Source organism: Podarcis bocagei (assembly GCF_964188305.1).
Source record: "Podarcis bocagei genome assembly, chromosome: 6".
Lineage (NCBI taxonomy): Eukaryota > Metazoa > Chordata > Lepidosauria > Squamata > Lacertidae > Podarcis > Podarcis bocagei.
Window position 1 is genome coordinate 38,523,421 of NC_138130.1, and position 20,843 is coordinate 38,544,263.

The window sequence follows — 20,843 nt, forward strand, 5'->3', positions numbered from 1 at the left end:
GATGATATACATGGAAATTACACAATCTGTTCTATACTGATATTTGAAACAGTTACCTTTTGTTCTTGTTTAAGTATAAAATGGCTTATTGGAATTGTTTCACACTCTTTTTGCTTTATGAAACATCTAACTTCATACATCTGTTTTTAAATTCTGAAGAATTCATTTTACATTTTGGGAGGTTTTTTTTAAATGTTCTTTTTCTAAAAAGTTGTTGTCCTATCTTTTTAGAACTGAGAGAAGAATTGAGCCAAGATCCCTTCATAAATTGAACCACATACCTGCATTTTAAAAACTTCTTTTTAAATCTGAGAATCCCAAGTGTCTCGAGGACTTATTTGCACAGTTGAGTTTTCTGCAGCTATATCTGCTTTGAGATCTTCGGACAAACATGAAAGTCTGTGTGGTTTCTTTATTGCATACACTGCCCTTTGAAACTGATAAAAAGCCTTAAAATGGAAGCTTCTTCCTCTGAAGGGGGAGATGGAATTATTATCTGTAAGGTAATGTAGACCTTAAAATAATTTTGGGTGTGCCAGGTAGATAAGCTGAAAGGTTTAACCTCAGTCTAGAGTCCTTCCTCAGATGACATGAAGCACCTAAACAAGGTAGCAAAAAATGAAAATGGATTTTCACTGTCTTCCAAGATTACGTATTTCCTCAACTTTTTATTATGAAGTAAAAGCCATGGTGAGGAAGAAGTATACCAGTACACAAAAAATTAAGAGCAGAATAGATAAGTAGAACAGAATTAGACACACTGAACAGATATGTATAAACTCTCTGTGCCAGTCATAACCCAAATGACTTTAAGTTTGGTAGGAATGTCTTAGATCATCCACTAAAGTACCATAATTTACAGCTTACATCTTGTTTTTACAGATGAGGTGGTAAAGCTGAGCCCGGGCTGTATCACTACAAACTCAAGGTCGGGCAAATTACATAACTGAATATTTCTCCTTACTAAAACAAAACAAAACCCCATGTATTTAGAAAACTGGCTTAGCCTTTCCCCCAACATGCTAGATTTTTATGTGTTAAGGTGCTTTTTCATGCAGATTATTCTGCCATGTGAGCCCCATACCTTCATTTTGCCAGGAAGAAGCCATGATATGTGGCCGCCCCTAAGTTGTGGAATTCCTTCCCCACTATCTAACAGCAGTTAACACACCATGCTGGTGGTTGTTCCGTAGATTTTATTGCTAAATGGCTTTCGTTGACCCCTGAGAAGTTTTCTTTCGTTGTGTGTTTTATTTTCACTGCAAAACAGTTTACATATCGCTGTAGCTAAGCAGTAGGAATTTTCCTTGGACTGTTTATTGTAAATATATGAGATGATGTCAACATCTTAAAAAGTTGCAGCAAAACACACAGTAGATTTCTTCCATTATGTTGTGGATAATGTGGAAGAGTACCATTTCTGTGCATTAATGTTAAGAATAGTTAAAGCATTATTGTGTCCATTAATGTATTTGACTAATAAAATATTTTTTGAAATTGTAATGATTTCTTCCTTGGCATCACGCTTGTTTGACACCTGGTAGAGGTGTAAAGACTTGGTAAAAACATTTCGAGGTCCGACTGGGAAAAATGGTAAACTTGGGAGAGCTGGATAGCATGGCAGATGTCATATGTAAGAGTTTAACAAACCAGGAAATCTTCTGGTAAGCTGAGCATACAAGGGGAGCACAGGTGTACATGGCTGTTTCCAAATAAAATATAATTTGGAGGACTGGAAAACACAATACCAGAATGTAGCCACATTCTCATTAGAGAAAACAGCTTGAATATTGTTTTCTGGAGATTAGACATACATGTGTATGTGTATATGATTTGTGTATATACATATCTGCATATATATTTTTGCTACGATGGAGTGAGATATAAACTTTACCAAATAAATAAGGATGAATAATTATGCCTTTCTCTTGCTTCGTAGGATAACACCAAATTCTTCCCTCAGCAGAATAGTTGAATATAATTCAGTATCCAGATTTATTGCCGCTACTTAAATTATATAAAATTATGCAGGAGATAAATGTACCCCTGACCATTAGGTCCAGTCGCGGACAACTCTGGGGTTGCGCGCTCATCTCGCTTTACTGGCTGAGGGAGCTGGCGTTTGTCCACAGACAGCTTCCGGGTCATGTGGCCAGCATGACTAAGCTTCTTCTGGCGAAACCAGAGCAGCACACGGAAACGCCGTTTACCTTCCTGCCGGAGTGGTACCTATTTATCTACTTGCACTTTGACGTGCTTTTGAACTGCTAGGTTGGCAGGAGCTGGGACCGAGCAGTGGGAGCTCACCCCATCAGCAGGGATTTGAACCTCCAACCTTCCAACCGGCAAGCCCTAGGCTCAGTGATTTAGACCACAGCGCCACCCATGTCCCTATAATTTAGGCATAATTGCTGAATATATCTCACCAACACAGGAAAAACCATCCTGCTGTCATATGTGGTGGCTTCGAAAAACAATTGATGGGGAAATTTTCCAGGAAGCATGTGGAGTGAGGGGGCGGATGAAGATAGTCCCTCTGTCCTCTTCCTCCATCTTAAGCAGTATGCCTCTGAGCACAACTCTGGAACCGGCTCATTTTAAGCAGAGCTTAATGTAAGCACATCTTTAAGTAGAGCTTAATGTGATTGTTAATGGGGGAAACTGAGTTTTTGCATTGAACTTACTAAAAAACTCTTGCAGTGAAATAAGTGTAAACCACACAAAAGAAGCCGTGTCTCCAGCATATGCTTATGTTCATTTAACAGGGCAAATGAGATTGCAGTAAGCTAAATTACTTTAAGGAGATTTACCTTAACCTGAACAAGAAAAGTGACTATTGGAATAAGGGTTCCTTTATACAGGAATCCCTGCTGTTCCACATGAGATCTGTTTGCAAACTCATCACAACAACCCACAAAGGAGTTAAAAATTTTTTTAACCACAAGCATTACAGTGGACCTGCATGGCAACATTTGTGAGGTAAACAATCATTATTCTAGACTGTATTAAGTATAGCAATGTATTATTTGATGTACCAGTCTTGAATTATTTGGAACTATATTAAGTCCACAAATTAAATAATGCATTATTAAAAAGGTAATTTTAGCTGCTCCACACCCTTCCCACCCTGCCCCACACTTTGGACAGCTTGCAGTAATAGAATTAAGCATTGCATAAATCTTTATTAGTGGAGATGGCGGACAATTAGCGACCAGCCAGAGTACTTCCACACTAGCTGTTAATAATGTGGAAAAGTTACATGAGAGAAAATTTGGGGGGTGTACCTGCTGCAGTGGGACGTGGGTGGCACTGTGGGTTAAACCACAGAGCCTAGGTCTTGCTGATCAGAAGAAAGGCGGTTCGAATCCCCATGACAGGGTGAGCTCCTGTTGCTCAGTCCCTGCTCCTGCCCACCTAGCAGTTCGAAAGCACGTCAAAGTGCAAATAGATAAATAGGTGGGAAGGTAAACAGCGTTTCTGTGCGCTGCTCTGGTTCGCCAGAAGCGGCTTAGTCATGCTGGCCACATGACCCAGAAGCTGTATGCCAGCTCCCTCGGCCAGTAAAGTGAGATGAGTGCCGCAACCCCAGATTCGGCCACAACTGGACCTAATGGTCAGGGGTCCCATTACCTTTACCTTACCTGCTGCAGTAGAGAAAGTTACGTTGTGGGAGAACAATGAGTGTGCAGTGCTAAAAATTCTAGTCTGGAAGCACCTCAGTAACAGAGGATAGCTTCATTTTTATTTATTTTTTGATTATATCCTGGGCTGTGGGTTCCCAACTGTGACCCATGAAGTCCACCCGTGGCCTATATAAGCTTCATTCATGTGGTCTGTGGAATCATCATTGAATATGGGAAGCTGCTCACCCATTGCATTAAATATTCCTATTTGTTTTTAATTGCGTTTTTAATGCTTCTTTCCCACCCCTCTCTTAGATATTGTATTTTATTGTATTACAGTTAGAATTCTATGGAAGCCCAGATTGTAGCATAATAAAAATACAGTACAAAGGAAATAAAAGAAGCAATAAAAGATTCAGTTGAGAATCGTACAGCGTCTAGAAGTGCATGTTGCTCAGCAGGTATAGCTCAGTCAGTAAAGCATGAGACTCTTAATCTCAGGGTCGTGGTTTAAAAACCCCATGTTTGGCAAAAGACTCCTGCATTTCAGGGGGTTGGACTAGATGACCCCTTGGAGTGCCTGCCAACGCTACAGTTCTATGGTTTTAGTTGCTAAAATGGGCAGCAAAAAAAATTGTGAAGTAGTACTCCAAGATAACCAAGCAGTGGTCAAATAGACAAAAAGTTTGGGAATCACTGTAACAAGCTTTTTAAAAAAATGTTCTGATATCATTTGAACTGCAGTTCTAGGATATATGGAAAATGGAAACGTTTTAAATTAGCGTCCATAGCAATAATGCATGTCGGTTCTTCATTGATTATCCAGTAGAACTAACTACTCAATATATGTGAGGGAAGAATTTAGTAAGAAGCCAAGTCCTGAGGCTCAATGATGGTTTTTCACAGAGAGGAAAAAAATAATTGTCACAAACTGCCTTTTCTACCTTCACTTTCTAAAATCTGTTTGCATTCTTTAGATATTTGGGGTTGGGCTTGAAGATTGACCTGTACTGGAAATGATGTGCATATATATATTCCTGATCACCTCCATAATAGACAGATACTATAAAAAGAACATTTTCTGTGAATTTGGGTTACTAATGCTCTGAGAGCACGGAAGAGGAATGCAAACGGGCCCTGTTGCCATGGTGGTGTTAGGGGGGAAGAGTTTGTCTTTTCTCCTGGCTATTCTGTGGCACGTGTGCTGTTTTTAATACTGCAGCTCTCGGTCGGGATTGGACAGTATCCTTTCCACCGCGACCCCCATTCATGCACCAGAGTAGCAGAAGGTCAAGAATCCGGTTGTTAAAGGAAACTGTTTTGTTTTGCAGGACTGCATTAAGATTAATGGAGCTTAAGGTAACCGGGGTAATGTTGCTGAGGTTGTTAAATGTACATGTGTGCATACACACACACGTACAACTTACAGAAAATGAACTCTGTTTTTTAGGCACAGGAATCCACTGTTAGTGTATATTCGCACACACACACTAAATGATGGTTACGAAAGATGCCAGTCCCCATGCAAATCTTACACACATACTGCACAAAATGAGAACCTAAATAAAGTTTAGAATCGTATTTTGTAAAACATTAAAAACTCAGGTATGATTGTCGTTTGCTCTTACGGTTGAGAGCTTTTTTTGTGTGTGTGGTGGGGAGGTTTGTTCTAGAGTTTGCATGGAAGCACAGAAGCTGGCAACTAACACAATATAATTGAAAACACTGGGCTTAATGCTAGACAGTTCAGAATGTAATGGGGAGAAATGTTCTCGGCTTCAACAGAGAAAATAAGACAGTATCTAATGCCAAAACATTTTCTTACTGCCCAGACGATGACTCCCCAGATGATTGTGCCTTTGATATGTGAGTTACATGTTTCAGAAACTCAGTAAATCTGGTTGGTATATAAATGTTGCTCCCTGCACTGAGTTGCATGATAGATGGGCTGCTGCTGCATTATTTCTCAAATGGCTATAGCTCCACCAAGCCATGGAACACTTTGGCCCATGCTCAACCATGTTGAACAATGGATTTTATGTCATGCTGTATTCAGAGTACAGTGGTACCTCAGGTTAAGTACTTAATTCATTCCGGAGGTCCGTTCTTAACCTGAAACTGTTCTTAACCCGAAGCACTATTTCTGGGTTAGCGGAGTCTGTAACCTGAAGCGTATGTAACCTGAAGTGTATGTAACCCGAGGTACTACTGTACTGAGTATAGTTCCATGTTTTCACACTTTAGAGTCCTGCTGACAGTTCTGCCTGTATTTTAGCATGACACAATCTTGTTGCAGGTTGTAAATAGAGCTAACAGGTTATGATCTTGTTGGCTTCAATTTTCCTAACTCTCACCTCCAGAGCTCAAGTGTTTTTGAGGGTAGGGATGGAAAGGTGACTCAGTAGAAGCTTGTAACACCTCTTCCTCCCACACATATACCACAACCCCATGCCATGCAAACAGTCTCATGAGTTTCCATTGTTAATTCTGAAATTTTCTGCTGTGGCCTACCTCAGCCCTCTTCACTATTTTTGTTTAATATGAACCAGCCTGAAAAAGGTCCTACAAAGGCTGCTGGCTGCTTTGTAGCTTCTTGATTTGTCTTAATAAAGATACTGTGTCCCATCAATGTGTTGATTTTAAAAAATTATCCTACAGACCAATGCGACTGGAAACTTCTCATAAATAGAGTAGTACCTTGGGTTAAGAACTTAAATCGTTCCAGAGGTCTGTTCTTAACCTGAAACTGTTCTTAACCTGAGGTACCACTTTAGCTAATGGGGCCTGCCGCTGCGCCACCGCCGTGCGATTTCTGTTCTCATCCTGAAGCCAAGTTCTTAACCCTAGGAACTATTTTTGGGTTAGCGGAGTCTGTAACCTGAAGCATCTGTAACCCAAGATACCACTGTAGATCAATTCACTTTAAAGCTTTGTTTTTCTGGTTTATTTAATTTGCAAAATAATGGGTGGGGGGGATTTCTTCCCTAAATCAATTTCTTAAACAAGTTCAACTTTGATAGACAAAATAGGTAGTTGAACTGTTCTTGGTTGGGGTGTGTGTGGGTGTGTGTGTGTGTGTGTGTCTAAGTGTAAGAGAGGGAGAGAAGTTACACTTAATCACATAGGCTTTTAAATGGGCAGTGTTCTGTTCACTGTTTTTGGAAGATGCTGTTGCAAGAAGCAAATATTTTGTTCTTGTTTTCAAGCCTTTTTCTCTTTATTCGACACGTTTGGACAAACTTGAACAGTGAGCGACAGAAGTCGATCATGGAGATCACACTTGCACAGAGTCTGTGTGTGGCAAAAATGTAACATATAAGCAGAAACCACATGGTTTCTAAGCCTAAATTTCATTTTTTTAAACGTCATGTTTCAAGCTTTCACCTTTCTCACATAGGTGTGGAAAGCATGGAGCATGGAGACAACAGCCTTGTCTGCAAATATGGTCACTCACAACACAGAGCCCTATGCGTTTCTCCAAACCAGCCAACTGTCCATTGGTATTTGTTTTCTAAACCATAGAACCTCTGTTCTTTAGAAAATCACATGGTTTAGGCTTTTAAAAGCTGGACGGAAGCCAGTCCTGGCAATGATACTGAGATAATTTAACAAACTGTAAATAAATTACTCTTGTTTGTTTAGAGAGATTTGGTCTTTCTCATTCCAGAGTAAAAAAAAAAAGAAAGTCAGAAAAATGGACTCTCCTCAAACAAGGTATATTTTCAGCATTTGGTTTCTTCTCCCACAATGTGGGATGAATTCTGTCTTTGTGCCGTGCCTTAAGGAAGCTGCTATTTCCCCTTCTACAAAAGACAATGATAGACAATGTGGTGGTGTTAGGAGCAAGGGATTTAGAGGCAAAGACCAACATTCAAGGTCTCCATTCCCCCCCCCCCTTCCCTGAAGGTATGGCTACTGATCCAAAGTTAAATCAGACCTTTGAGTTCATACAGGAATGTTCGCCTTGCATTCCACACGCTGAGTCGTGGGGGCTCAGGAATGTGCTTCCTTTTACTTTTTTAGTGTCTTGGTGGTGGGAAAAGGGGTATAATTCTGGGGGTTTTTATAAGCAACAGTGCCAGGAATTGAAACAGAACATCTTGTGACACAATTCAGTCTATCGGGCAAGCATCCTCTGCCATATGGCTTTGTTTAATTAAAATGTATATAGCTGTTGTTGTTGTTTCTGTTTGTTTTAGTAATCTAGCTTGAAGTTTCATTGTCTTGTCAAAAAGTAGACTTCCATTATTGGCTTCCTCAATCTTTATGTGTCCTATTAATTCAAGAAGTAGTTACCTAACAAGCATCTTGTGGAAAGAAATGTTCAAGTCAAGCTTATTTAGTTTATCTGAAAGAATGACAAGGAATGCTTTTTTGTTGTGTTGGACAATCTATCTCCAGCTATCCTGGGGGGATTTATGTTCAGCATGACTTGTGTATGTATCTCTTTGTAACAAGACTGTTTCCTCAAACTTTAAAAATGTGGCGCTAGTGAGGAGGCTTAAATTTACTCTATTTTAAAATCCAGCCCCTCAAACCAGCAAGTAAATTTGTGGGGATTCTTATGTGCAGTGACATGCATCTTGCTAGAGAGACATTAAAGATTTATTTTATGAGACATGTTATACCCTTCCACTTTCCTACCTGGTAATAGGATCCACCTGGCTGCAATACATGGAAGAATATCTCAGCAGTAGCAGAGCATTTCCTAAGCACAATCATCAATATGTCCAGTTAAAGCAGGCCTTGGAACCTCTTTCTGCTGCAAATCAGAGCTGGATGCATTGAGGCAGTAGGTGTCTGCACTGACTGAATTAAGGTAGCACCACACATTCTTATAAAACCTACTTACCAGCACGTTATGGGACTTTGCGACATTACCTTTCCTCCTGTCTCTAGCATATAAAAGTTACAGTGTTTATGCAATGCTTGTGTTGGTATATTTTGAAAAAATAAACAAATGTTAGTTTAATTTAACACTTTGATATTGTTACTGTCCCGTTTGCTTGTGGGCCAACAAGAAACTTTGTGAAATGATAAGGGCCTCATGCTATTTGCTCAACAAATCAAGTCATTTCTATCCTGCTTCTCTTTCACATATTATATACACCAGGAGATTCAGCTTTGTCACCAAGTGTGCATTGAAGAGTGTGGCCAATTCCAACTCTCCAAAAACATGTGTATCATATAGGTGCACTTGTAAAACGCCTGTTTGTTGCATTTACACTGTGTTCAGCCAACCAATATTGCGGTAGGAAGAATTCCTTCTGTCCAGCTAGATGATGTAATTGGGAAGGGACAGCTTTGTGTTTTGTTAGTTGTACTAAGGCATAAGAACAAGTTAGACCTGTTTCAGCTTTCTTAGTACTACTAATATAATGTGGGAAGAGGTCCTTAGGATAGTAAGTAAATAAGTACTTCTAGAAATAAATAAATGTATAGGTCATACTACGTTTCCTATGATCTTCTAGCCAGGCTTTTGGTGCCACTAAGTCTGCTTCAGAAAGTATGTACAGATGGATATCAGTAAAACTTAACACATTACCTTCTGTTGTGCATAAAATTCTGGTTTAAATATAGCTATCCTTTAAATATAAAAGGATAGGCATTCTCATTTGGGAGAAGCTCATAGCCAGGAGGAATATGAACATTGGTTGCACATTGAACAATAATTTGCCTTCCTACCTCATACACACCTAATGCATAAACCACCAGCATCTTGAATATTCATCTGCAGGACCCACTAGCTTATAATTTACTACTTAATAATCACTAGTGTCTCAGGAGTATGAGACACAGGACTGAAAAGAGGGATTTCACGGGAAATCATTTCAAAAGTCATAAATACCCTTTTGCTCAATGGTATTGCAGCACTACAGATCCTTCAGTGAGGGTTGTATGGTGATGGACTTACATTTTTATGTACATAGGAAGAAAAGATTCCTAGGCGAAGCAGATGTTTGCCTTGTTGTGATTGATATTTCAATACTACCTGCTGCTATACTTCAGAAGTTACTAAAAATGCTAGTGGGCCTTCTTGGCTTATAGGAGAATTCCCACTTATGCTGGGGTTCCATTTCTGGCCACTGTGCATGTTAGCAGGATGCATGGAAGTCCATTATTGTCTGTTCTGCCTTGCCCCATTCTGCCCCCTTTTAAAGCTGAAAATGGTGCACCTATCAACAGTCACACACATGCTTTGCTTACAAAGGCATGATTATGTATTATTCTTAATTTGCAGTACTTTATTTGCAGTGGGTCCTGGGATAGGAGATATTCACCGAATTCTAGTGCTATTACAGTCATACCTCGGGTTACAGCCGCTTCAGGTTGCGTTTTTTCGGGTTACGTACCTGCCAAAACCCAGAAGTACTGGAACGGGTTACTTCCAAGTTTCGGCAGATGCGCAGAAGCGCCAAATCGCAACCTGCGTGTGTGCAGATGCGCCACTGCAGGTTGCAAACGCTGCGGGTTGTGAACATGCATTCCACACGGATCATGTTCGCAACCCGAGCGTCCACTGTATTTATTTGGATAGTTGTGAGGGATGATACGCTCTTGCTTCTCACAGAACTGCTTTCAAAGTTAGGATAAGAGGCTCACTTTGCTAATTTATTCACATAAGTGGCTGATTCCTTGAAATGAACAATGGTGCTGAGCAAATAAATTTACTACTTAGAATTTAGCTTGAACATTGGCTCAGACATGCGTTTCTGATAAATGTTCTGACCAGGAGAGAAATCTGAGAATACTGGCAACACTGCATGTTTTTCTAAGTGGGAAGGACATCCCTGAGGTACAGATGCAGCTGGCTTGAGAAAAAAGGAAAAGAACCAGAGGAAGTTGGTTGCGCCTTTTAAAATGGATATTGATGTTTCAGCAAATACATTCCTGTTTCATGCAGTACTTTGGGTACTGCATGGTTTTGAGTGCGAAGAAGCATAATTCTAAGAGAGAGAGAGAAGGAGCTTATTTAGTATCTACTCCGAGTAAATAAGAGTCCTAGTAAAGAACTATCTAACTCAGCACCCTGTATCAATCACGTGGCAAGTACACAAATGTGAAGATAATAGCCCTTGTCCACTGTTGTTTCCCAGTGACTAGTATTTAGGGGCATGCTTGTTAGTAGCATATCATTTGTGAATTTGTCTGGTTTCCTTTTAAAGCCCTCTGGGTTGGTATTGTCGCCACCTCTTGTTGCAGTGAGTTCCATAGTTGAAGCATGTCGCGAAATGATGCATGTCTAAAAAGTGTGTTACCAACATGAAAAGTTGGGAAAGCTCTGCCTTAGAGGAATGGTGGGTTTAAAATAATGTGTGGAGGATATGTCTTTATCTTCTTTTTAAGGCATGATAGAAATGCAGAGTCATATTCTTTAGTCATTCTGAGCCAGCGACTTAGTTGGATGCCATCCTACATTTTCTTTGTATCTTTTGGTTAGAAGACTTTTAGAAAGCACTGAAGTGCATTGTGTATGGTGCCTTGGCCTGGTTTGCACAACACAGTAAGCCGAACAATGGCTTACCAGGACCATGCAAATGTTGTGGGCTCACAGAGAAGCGCTTGCAGCCACTTTGGTCCTATCTGGTGAGCTAAGTCAGGTTTGGCTTAACATGTAACCCAAACTCAGGACTCAAGGTCAAGTTTAGTCCTCACTAACCACAAGCTGTAGCCCAAAACAGGCCAGGAGTCCTGCTTTGAATAACACACTAAGCCCAACTTTGGTTTAGCCCAGTGTGGAGCTAGGACAAAAAGAACCACAAAATACTGTTCAGAACCCTGCATGTTTATGCGGCCACAGTAAGCCATAGTTTGGTTTTCCGTGTCGTGTGCACCAGGCCAACTTTTGCAAACTTGAGTTCAGCAATTTGTTAACCAGCATTGTCAAACATAACAAGAAAACTTCATGGGACTGACAGTCCGCATCACAGTTTGAGATCCCACCAATGTAATAATGATGGTTAGGGACTTTCCCAGTTGCTAGTCCAGACTTTACTCAGCCACCTTCAATTGAGCTGTTGTTCTATGTGAAAGGTCATTTCTGTCGAGTGAGCTAGTTTAATGTGGCCGCTCCTAGATTCTGACAAGTTGTTTTTATAAGGAGATGCCTTAAGTGTAATTAACATTCAGCTGTTCTCAATGAAAAAAAATCTACTCTTGTTTTTACTTTTTGAGAAAATTGCTTGTTTTCAAGCCAATGCAGAAGAATGACTGCTTTAGGCATATATATAGAGAGAGAGAGAGTGAGAGTGTGTGTATTTATATATTTATTCCTGGTGGTATACCCCATTGAAGCAAATGGGGCTTACTTCTGAGTAGTCCACATAAGACTGCACTGTTAGTGCGTTTAACACTGTGTTTTTTAAAGTGGTCTGTGCCAAACCAAATATTTGCATTACATTAGCCTTTAGGATAAAATCCTCCACTGTAGCACTTTTTTGTTAGCTTGTTAGTCCCTTTCTTTTGTAGAAATCTGAGTAATAATATTTTCCTGCTCCAAGCACTTCTTTAGATTAATGCGATGCCTATTTCCCTTCATGTTTAGACTACTACAGGAATAATGTTCTAAAGTATCACCAAACAGACAAGGTTCGTATTTGTAAAGCACGTAAATTGTTTATGTGTTGGCTGCTAGGGCTTTTCCTACGAGCATTGCAAGTTGTACTACATTTGGTGAGAAAAAAATCCTTCTAAATTCAATGCTTCATCTGCCATGTAGCTAGAAAAAGTATCCCTGTATATGTGCAGAGCTCTGTGCCAGTGGATGCTGTGGGGAAAACAGCCTTCATAACACAAGGCTTATGGAAACAGAAGGCTGGTCTTTAACATACAAACATCCAGTTTAGACAAAACCGCAAACCATGGTTTGCTATTAAAGGTACTGTATAAGCCTATGCAGACCTTGGGCTTGTATGTTCCCCCTAACCCATCTCCTCTTTATGAATGAGAGGAGCACACCAAAAGCTTCCTGTTTTGCTTTTGAACCAACCACAGTTCCCCATTGTTCATGGAACTGTGGCTTGCTCTAAAAGTGCATATTTAATAAATCTGTATATCAAATTGTGGATGAGAGGTCCAGAAGGTGAAAGGACAAGAATAGGCCTTTTCTGCAGTGGCTCCTGCATGTGGAATGCCCTCCCTAAGGAAGTTCTGCTGGCGCCTTCATTATACACCTTTGGGGACCAGGCAATACCGCTCTTCAATCAAGCCTTTGGCTGATTGACAGCCAATTCCCTTTAAAAATGTGTTGTGGAAGTGGGGATTATTGGATTGTCTTTGCTTTTGTTTTTACTGTATTATGTATTCTGTGTTTTTTTTCTATTATGATTTTATGTTGTGAACCACCCTGAGACCTACGGATATAGGGCGGTAGTATACAAATTTAATAAGCAAACAAACAAAAAGAAATACTCCCATTACAAAAGGCAGCTTTTTCTGGTATCAGTAACAAATGTTTAAGAGGTACACCCAGGGCGTCCCATCTATGGAATGTTAAATGCATAGTCAGTGCCAGTAATTTTGAACCTTTCCAGACCTAGGCCCAACCTTAAACCCAAACATGCACTTCTGGGCTCATTACATTTTCTTTTTCTACCTATAGTGGTAGTACTGCTGCTGTGACACACTTTGAATTAGGCCACTGTATAGTAGTGCATGTCCACACATGTGTTGAAGACCAGTGTTCATCCTCATCAACTTTCTGAATATAATATAGTGTCAGGTATGAAAAGCTACTTTGTCAATGAAATGTGTTGCATAGCCAGAACTGGAGAGCCAAGGGCCCATCCATATTTGAAATATACTAGCAGGAGCACATTCTTTTTAGGAAACGGGATTGTGTCATACTGAAAGTCTGTGTGCATATTTTAACTGGGTGTGTTGATGAAATGTTAGTTTTTTCAGCAAACATGGTGGAGTGGTTGTCTTCTGTTCTTCCAAGTGAAGATGCCTTATAAATTTGCCTTACAAATTTGCAAGGAAACCAAATGAATGTGCTCTTAACCTTGTATATAATTGAGAAGCTTCATCCATTAGTTTCTAATCTAGTTAATTGTCCTGAAGAAGAAAAAGAAAGTGTCCTGTTTCTGGATGGAGTAGAATAAAGGGCTTCAGTGTAACACTATACCACTATAGAGGATTCATGTTACCAATTAATAACTCAGCAATAGAAAGAAGCTTTGGCTTCTTTCATAGAAACGGGTGCAACTGAATGTCTGGATCATATGTTTCTGAGAAATTTGCAAAAAATGGCTCTCTAATTCCTGTTCCCCCAGACGAGTTTTTAAATCTGAACTTTTGTTTACCACCATGTTTATATTTAAAGGTACCTTTCTTCCCCCATGGCTATTCAGCATCCTTTCCTCCTGCAAATAATTTATTATACCTTTAGTTCGTGCTTTGCATGATATCAGAAGGGCTGTGCACGAAGAACACCGGATCACCCTTTCAAAAGCAGTCCTCTGCATTGCCAAGAAACAAACTTAAGAGAATGGTTGCCTGTTCTTGAAATAAAACATCAGCAGCACTGTATATGTTCAGCTGGCCAATATCAGTTCATCTATGTAAATTCTAAGAGTGTTCAGCTCATTCTACTGCATTGCTCTAGCAACTATAACAATAAATGGAGCTGCTATATATAAAATTCTGCAACCTTTCTGTTTGGGTAGAGGTCAAGTGTTGGGCAGCCACTGTTAGCTTGTGGTTGTACGTACGCACATACAACAAATGAGTAGGGATGAAATGGTTTCTCCCTTTGGAAACAAATAAACAAACAAGAGTTGAAAAGGACCCTGAGGATCATCTGTTCCAACCCCATGTAATGCAGGAATGCGCTGCTGTCCCTTACGGGGATTGAACCTGCAACCTTGGCATTACTAACACCATGTTCTAATGCATAAAGCAAGGACAGGCAACCTAAGGCCTGGGGGCCGGATGCAGCCCAAACGCCTTCTAAATCCGGCCCGCGGACAGTCTGGGAGTCAGCATGTTTTTACATAAGTAGAATATGTTCTTTTATTTAAAATGCATCTGTAATGGGAATTGGGGTTGCTCATGCGTAAAGGATGCTGAAGTTCTAGGCAACGTTGCCTGGCTAAACCTTTCCCTGGCTGGACAGCCCTTCCTCCGTGGCTGTGTCAGTCGCTGGCAGAATCCGTCAGTGGGCGTTTCCTGAATTTCTTCCAACATAAAAATTCCTTGACGCCCAGTCTCCGCCTAACCTCCCTGGGCGGAAGCTTTCTGCGCAGAGTAGGCGTAGCCAGCGGAGGTCCTGGACCCTCCCCGCTGGTCTCTGTGGAAGAGTCCAGGAGCTCTCTCTCCGAGGTCCTTCCCTGGTCCCCTTCCTCCCCGGTGTCACGCTGATAACCTTCCCCAAAGGGAGTGTTCTCTCTCCCTCTGCTGGTCCCTTCTCCTGCATGGTCGGGGAGCCTTACCTCCACTCTTGGCTCCGATGGCAGTTCCCTGACAGCATCTCTGGGTTATTTGTGGGGCATAGGAATTTGTTCATTTTTTAAAAATTTTCAAAATATAGTCCGGCCCACCACATGGTCTGAGGGATGGTGGACTGGCCCACAGCTGAAAAAGGTAGCTGACCCCTGGGTTAAAGTCTAGCCAACTGAGCTATACCTATCTCTGGCTTTTCATACTGCTTTAAAACTTGTTTTTAGCTGCTTTTATGGCATGTGTGTCATTTTTGAGATGAATGTAAAAAGTTATTCATAAATTATAATAATCTGAAATGTCTAAAAGTCGGTGTCGGGAGGCATGGTAGAGTCTCTAGAATGTTTTCCTACTACGAACAACATATTATAACTTAGGGCGTGAATTGCAAACAGCTGCTTCTGTCTGCCAGACAAGCTCCAGCAAGCCCCAAGTACTGTGAAACACCATGTAGTGCAAAGGGCTGTCACTGTTCACTTCCGGACTGGAACAGAAGCAGAGAGCTACAGCTCTTAAGATGTGAGGAATTGTGACTTCCCCCATCAGTTAAGGATTGTTGCTTGACCTGGGGCCTCTGCAGGCAGAGTGGAACTGGGCAGAGAAATTTTGGTTTGTGGCTCTGGCTTCTCATTAAAAAAATATGAATGGGACACTACTGATGTGGGGTTTTGTGGGGGGGGTAGATTTACACACACGCACCATTTAATTCCAGCACTTTTGAAAAATGGTCAGCTGAACAAAATCTTCCTCAGTTGTCAAAAATTACCACCATGGGTAGAATCCAAAGGTTTTCCTTTTTCTGACAAAAGGCCAGGCACCTTTTTGAATCCAAAGTCTGAAGTCTTATAACACGTGAAAAATTCAGAAGCAAACTTACTAATATAAGGTTTTCAATTCAGCATTTAAATCTTTGGTGGGAAGGGGGCAAATATTTGATCAAGCATGCTTTCCACGTTCCTTTATATGAAAAGTTATAATCATTTTCACAGTGTCAGTTGCAGGTTATCTAAAACTAGTTACTAGCTTTTAAAAAAAGATGGTTAGCCATCATATATTTCTTGTTTCATATCTGAACTTCAGGAGTAAATGACTAAGCATTGCATAGTCCTGAAATCTTGATGCCTGTGAGGTCTGTGTAGTTTCATATAGCCTCCGGTACCAATTCGTACTCTGCCGCTAATTAAAAAAGCATTATTTCCCTAACGTTTCATCCCTGAAGCACATGCCATTCTTACACTTAACCTTTTATTTTAGAATATGAAAAAGTAAAAAACACCTTTCCTCTCCAAAAAAGCCCTTACCCTTCTCGGTAGTGGTGCCCACCCTGTGGAACACCCTCCCATCAGATGTCAATGAAATAAACAACTATCTGACTTTTAAAAGACATCTGAAGGCAGCCCTGTTTAGGGAAGTTTTTAATGTTTTATTGTGTTTTTAATATTTTGTTGGAAGCCACCCAGAGTGACTGGGGAAACCCACCCAGATGGGCGGGGTATAAATAATAAATAATTATTCTTATTCTCATTTATTTCTGCTTTTCTCTGTTTTGAGTCTGCCTCCCAGTAGCACGAGGTGATTGCGTTCTTGATTCATGCAAAGATGCAACAGGCAGCCTTCTCTTATGGTTTGACACTTTGGTCTCTCAGAACCCAATTAATTATTTAACTTTAATTTTATTTCTCGTTACACATAGTGTGGGAATACAGAACCGCAGGATTAATATTTCATCATAGCTTGATAATGTAGTGACAGCGTTCTGTCTTCCTGGATAAGCCTAGATTACAGAGGCAACAGGTTTTATCTACCTTGAAAACCTTGCCTTGAATTATTCACACTGTTCACTCTTTGTTAGAGGTGTTCCCTTAACAAATCTTACGGGCGGGTTGCTCAAAGTGATCTTAAGCAGATTATGTAAAATAAAAATAAAAGAAGATTATTCTTGAAGACCATCTGCCCCCCCCCCCATTTTATCTACTGCTGCATTTATTTCTTTTAAAAACTGTCTGCTTTTCATCCGAAGAAGGCAGCTCATGACAAAGCAGCAAAAATAAAAAAGATCCCTGCAGTTGCCTGTATCAGATGTGAAAAAAGGTAGTGACTTCATGGCAATTATACTTTCCATGTGTTGTAGATGCAGCAGTATGCGCTATTTGTGATGGCTTAATGAGGCAGGGGGATGAAGTAGGAAGTAAAGAGTATAGCTCTTCCAAACAGTGTCTAATAAGATAATAGTGTTTAAATCCCGTTAAAAACTGGTTGGGGAATCATTGCAAAATATTAGCACCTCCCTAATCCTTTCAAGTGAAATGATATACTTCCTTTTGTAATGTACAAATACCGATCCACTGCCATCTCCTATTCACTGCAATGCAAGAGGCCACCATTCTTTGTCTTTTTTTTTTTTTACTTGAATTTTTGTAAACTGCTATGAAATCATTTGAGAAAACTCATCATACAAAGGCTCCAAGTAAATACATGAATAGCTTGTTGTTTGTCAGTAGTGGTTCCATATGTCATGGCCCGGGACTGCAGTCCCTCTCGCCCTTTGATGGAAAGTTCTAAAGACTCCCAGGATGATGAAGGTGGCGTTTCTGAATCCCCATCTAAGGCAGACAGAAAAATGACTGCCCCACTGAAGATTTTCATGTAGGAGCCCAAGGCCCCCACTTCCTTCTTGTAAGGAGATAACTCTGCCCTCATCTGAAGGCTTTTTAAATCCTTGCCAGGACTACCTGCAGCCCAGGAGGACTCTCCACCTTCACACCACATGCAAGGGTTGCAGAAGGCCTCCTATCCCTGCAGAAATTAGCACTGACCTCATGGGCCAGACTTCACACACACACACACACACCTCCACCTTCAGAGTTTAACGCTGTTAGTTTACTCCAGACAAATGCTGGAGGAAACTAATTTTCCTGCTTTCAGTGAGTCTGGCCCAGTCTTGAATGCACCCCACATGATCTGTCATTGGTTCTGAACATTTGCTGCCTCACCTGCACCTTGTCACACCTGGCCGAAACACTCCTGCTGGCTTCTGCCCGGAAGGAAGAAAACGTAAACTTTTGTAATGTTTTTGCTGCATGCTTCCTAAACTTAAGTGACCCTTGACCATGCTTATGTGGCAATCTTCCATCTCTTTTCTTCAGATCCACTTAGGTCCGGCTTCAAAGAATAAGTGAGTGCTTCCAGATTTCTTTCTTTCTTTCTTTCTTTCTTTCTTTCTTTCTTTCTTTCTTATATTCCCGCTTCCTTCTTTTATTCTCTTTGAATGTTTCAGTACTTCCTATGCCACACAGAGCAAGCCTCCAGAGTTTTAGTCTCGAAAATTTCATGACCAACATGAAATGTCAATGACTTGTCCTTGAGCGAGTCCTTGCCAAATTCACTCATCCGTGGTAAATCAGAAGTGTTTGGTTCGTTGATTCTTTGGCGGTCACCATCCAAATTGGGATATTTGTTATCCCTACTCTTTTCATCCCCGCCCCCCGGTTATACCACACTAATTTCAATAGAACTTACTTTGAAGAAAGTGAATCAAGGATTTTTGGTAGCAACATCTTTTACGTTTACTAACTCTTCATTTTTTTCCATTCGTCACATCTTCCCTCAAGATGGTGCTTTAACTGTGAGGAAATCGCATTTTCTGAGTACTCATAAAATATTATTTGGACCCATTTCAGTCTGGCTTTTGATTCTATTTTAGTACTGAGAGAGCTCTGGTTAGTGACCTATCTTGAGAGAGGAACAGGAGGCATGTGATGACCCTGTTGATCCTCAGTCTTTCAGAGGCTTTGGTGCCACCAGCCATGGTAACATCCTGGAGCAGGTTGAGAGTTGTAGGCACCGTGATGTGGTGTTTTCAGTCAAACCTGCAGGGCTGTTATTAGACAGCAGCATTGGGGGACTCCTCCCTGGTCCCATGAGAGTTGTGCTGTGGATTCATGCAGATTTTATTCTGTCCGCTATGTTGTTTAGCATCTATATGAAGCTGTTGTGATCAGTCATCAGGATTTGAGGTTTTGTGCTACCATCATGAGGATTGCATTCATCTATACCAGTGATGGCCAAACTTGGCCCTCCAACTGTTTTGGGACTGCAATTCCCATAATCCCTGACCACTGGTCCTGTTAGCTAGAGATGATGGGAGTTGTAGTCCCAAAAAAGCTGGATCTATACCATCTGAACTAGATGAAACTGTGATTGTTCCTGAGCCTGGAGGTGGTAATGGGGTCATATGAGGGCTAGTAAAATGATGCTGAATCACGGCTAGACAGAGACACAATCACTCACCCCTTAAAAGACCAGGTTTGTAGCCTGGGGGGGGGGGAGTACTCCTGGATCTGGCATTGTTACTTGAGCCCTTGGTGGTGTCAGTTGCAAGGGGTTCCTATTTCCAGGCTGTAGCTGATTGAGAGCGACAGCCGTTCCTATACTGAGATAGCCTTGCCATCATGCTACATGCTCTAGCAAACATCACACCTGGATTAGTGTAGTGTGTTCTTTATGGCGCCACCCTTGAAGATGGTCCAGAAACTTCAGGTAGCACATAAGGCAGCTGCTAGAATGCTGATAGTATGGAGTCATGTCTTCCACATGGCAAGTTGCCTATGTGTTACTTGGTCCAATATAAGGTGTTAATTAGCATGGACATATTTTGTAAACCGCTCTGAAGGGTTTTTTAAAACAATCAAGAGGTGCACAGAATCTATGAAATCAATAATAATAAAGAAAGAAATATGGGCTTAAGACCAAGTATATAATGAAGCTCCTCTCCCCATATCAGCCAACCCAGGGCTTAAGATTGGAATGGAAGGAAGGCCCTTTTCATTATACTGCCAGTGCGGATTGCTTGCTGTGCGGTGACACAGAATAGCTTTTCTTTGTAGTTTCCCCCCACTATATAATAGAATTTGCTCCCCATGAGGTGTGGGTGGCCACAACAGACTTGGACTTCTGATGCCAGGTTAAGACACAACTGTTTCTCCAGACCTTTAACATAATTTTATCTGCTTGTCCATGGCAGGGGTCAGCAGACTTTTTTAGCAGGGGAACGGTCCACTGTCCCTCAGACCTTGTGGTGGGCCAGACTGTATTTTGGGAAAAAATAATGAACGAATTCCTATGTCCCACAAATAACCCAGAGCTGCATTTTAAATAAAAGCACACATTCTACTCGTGTAAAAACACCAGGCAGGCCCCACAAATAACCCAGATATGCATTTTAAATAAAAGGACACATTCTACTTATGTAAAAACATGCTGATTCCCAGACCGTCCGCGGGCCGGATTTAGAAGGCAATTGGACTGGATCTGGCCCCCGGGCCTAGTTTGCCTACCCATGACCCATGGTTTGGGGGCTTTTATGAATGGCTGCTACATTATTGTTCTACTGTTTGTGAGGGGTTTTAGATACGTTGATTGGTTTGTGTTTATAATTTTAGCTGTCTTTTGTTGCTAGTTTCTTTAATGTTTGTAGACTCCCCTGGGATCTATGTTGATGAAGGGCAATTTTATAATTGTATATATCTGGTGTACCTTGTAGAAATGTGATACCTTCCCCAGACATTAACACTTACTGCTATTGCTGTTGTGGTTTCTGTGTGGAAATGTGGTTGCACAAGCATTCAGGACACTTAAAAGAGCCTGTAATGCATAATAAAAAGTGGCATGGCCAGTACCAATTGGGATTAAGTTCCTGCTGAGAAGTATTGCGCATTTGATGAAGTCCTGTGATGTATGCTACAGTGCTTCAGTTAATTGGGAGGTTGCTGCAACATGTTT

General features: G+C 40.9%; 1 protein-coding gene and 1 long non-coding RNA gene across 5 annotated transcripts in view; one reads left to right on the forward strand and one right to left on the reverse strand.

The window, feature by feature from the left end:
* SHROOM2 (shroom family member 2) overlaps positions 1-20,843 on the forward strand; it is a 103,203-nt gene that overhangs the window by 17,477 nt on the left and 64,883 nt on the right. The window lies entirely within an intron of this gene.
* LOC308588636 lies at positions 10,215-14,150 on the reverse strand. The gene is made up of 2 exons (XR_014008847.1): positions 13,952-14,150; positions 10,215-10,570 (listed from the first exon to the last, which is right to left on the reverse strand). It is a non-coding gene; the product is annotated as an uncharacterized lncRNA (long non-coding RNA).